Below are 2,440 nucleotides of genomic sequence, written 5' to 3'. Positions count from 1 at the left end.
AAAGTGTCAGAGCTCGCGCGGTCGGCTCGCGCGGCCGCATGCCACGGCCGCGCGACGGAGCAGAATTTGCTGGTAGACCGCGCGGTCCAGGCGTGCGGCCGCGCGAGTCGCCGAGTTTTCGCCCAAAAGTCCGTTTTTCAGCCTTTTACGCGATTTTTGGGTATTTTTGAGTCCTACTTGACCTAGGGCATATAAATACTCCCCAAGAACTTATTTCTAAAGACCTTTTTGTCATCTTTTATCATATTTTACTTTTCCTGAGAGCTGAGAGAGACGGAGAACGGAGCGAGAGCAAGAACTAAAGATTCTCAATTCTACTACGGTTTTTCTTGTGGATGTTTATTTGTTTTATTGAGAATTGTATTCTAGTTCATATGTCTATGTGTGGCTAGAATCCCTTTTTCCCAGGGTTTAGGGAGTAGACATGATTTGAATTTCTGACTGTTTGATTCAGTTAATTGGATTGTTATTCCTTTATATGTTCTTGTTTTAATTGTTTGCTTTATTGATTGGCCACCAATTTAGCATAATCATAGGTTTTAACTTGAGATCGGGAGATGATAATTATTACCTGAACTAAGAACATAGAACACATTTATTTTAATTCTAAAGGGAATTGATAACTGTGAGGGCGTTAATCCTAGGAACTTTTAGGAGTTACATGTTAGAAGTGCGATCCAAGGATGATAGCCTTGCATGTAATCAACGGTTTGTATGTCACGGGAGTGGGTATGAACTAACTTTGCGATTGCCTTAGGAATCATCTTATTAATTGAATTGAACATGTTAGTGAGGAGAATCTGTTGAAACCTTTGCCTTGAGAAATCTTGTCTTATCTGTTTCTCTGTTTCACAGCTTGATTTATTTTTTTCCTGTTATTTATTTATTTAGTTTTAAAAACAAAACTCTCAATTTCATTTGTCAAGATAGAGTAGAATAATTTAGGATATGAATTGATAATAATTAGTCTCTGTGGAATACGACCTTACTTGCTACTGTACACAATTACACCCGTACACTTGCGGCGTGTTAAATAAAATAGCGAACATTTTTGTCCATAAAAGAGTCTTAATTTACTTTTTAAACCATCACATTAAACCTTTTTATATATATATATATTACTACAAAATATATTTTTATTCTTTGTTTGAATTAATAATGTACCTTTATTTTAAATTTTTTGATTAATATTACCTCTATAAATTGTACTTTTATTTTACTTACAATAATTTTAATAATTTCATTAAAATTTATGTCTAATCTTAAAACGAGTATTTTTTTAGATGGTGAGGGTATAAAATTATCCAAAAAGAAATTTCGTCGTATCGAGGGATCCCAACTATCTTTCTTTTTTCAGTTATGAAAGGTTAAATAAGATAGCTTAATTAGGAAAAAACGCTTCTCCATGGATCTTTCCAGAAGCTTGCAAAACCATATCCAATTATTTTTCTCCTGTTAAAAGAATAACAATAAAGTAAAAACAAAAATAACAGAAATTCGCCGTTGCCGGGGATCGAACCCGGGTCACCCGCGTGACAGGCGGGAATACTTACCACTATACTACAACGACTTCCTATTTTCGTTGCATATTACTTTAGATTACATTCTTTGCGTTATAGTAGTATATTTACGAGATAGGATAACAAATAATGATAATCCTGTAAAACTAGTTACCTTTGAGAGTCGAAAAATTCGGCCTACCGTTGATTTGCATAGTTTTTTGTCGTTCAAATATTTAGTGGTAAAGAAAATTAGTATGTGATATATACACCTATAAAATGTGTTAGAGCATTATATTTTCCCTACTAATAATAAATTAATAGTGAAGGTCGACAACCAGATACAATACACATTTACTCTAGAAAAAAAATCGTTGTACTGAACAAAAAATCACAAAATACACATAACATCCACAGTTTAGCAGTGGTGGATCCAGAATTTTTAAATTGGGGATGCAAAAAATAATCTTATAAACACTGGTGGAGCTAGGATTTTTTTGAGGGAGTTGAACTTCTACGGGGGTTCGGGGGCGCCCCCAGAATTTTTTTTGAGGCCTTCAATACATTTTAGACATTTTTTTTTACTAAAATACAAATATAATAGTAATAACTTTGCATTCCAAATGCAAAATGTATACTTTCAACTTTTTTGTTTAATTAAGAATTGAGGTAATTGATTGATTAAATGATGGGCTTGATCAAAAGAATGAAAAAGAAAGAGATGATGAGCTCTCTTTTTAGTTGGGCCAATGGAATTTAAGATTTTAAAAATTGAATTTCTCTTTTATTTTGGATTAAAACTTTTAAATGGGGGTGCAAAAACTAAATCTAAAATAATTTATATATGAATATTAATACTTCTAATTTTTTTTTGGGGGGATGCAGCTGCACCCCGTGTTCCTAGCTGCATCCGCCAGTGGTTTAGGCTTAACATATGAACG

At 33.5% G+C, this 2,440-nt stretch overlaps 1 non-coding gene across 1 annotated transcript; it reads right to left on the bottom strand.

Annotated features, from left to right (window-relative positions):
• Positions 1–1,498: 1,498 nt before the first annotated feature.
• On the bottom strand, positions 1,499–1,570 carry TRNAD-GUC (transfer RNA aspartic acid (anticodon GUC)). Its single transcript has one exon. It is a non-coding gene; the product is annotated as a tRNA-Asp (tRNA).
• Positions 1,571–2,440: the final 870 nt, after the last annotated feature.

This window comes from Salvia miltiorrhiza, chromosome 3 (genome assembly GCF_028751815.1).
Source record: "Salvia miltiorrhiza cultivar Shanhuang (shh) chromosome 3, IMPLAD_Smil_shh, whole genome shotgun sequence".
Classification (NCBI taxonomy): Eukaryota; Viridiplantae; Streptophyta; class Magnoliopsida; order Lamiales; family Lamiaceae; genus Salvia; species Salvia miltiorrhiza.
The sequence above is the reverse complement of the archived record's forward strand: the minus strand, read 5'-3'. Positions and strand labels throughout refer to the sequence as shown.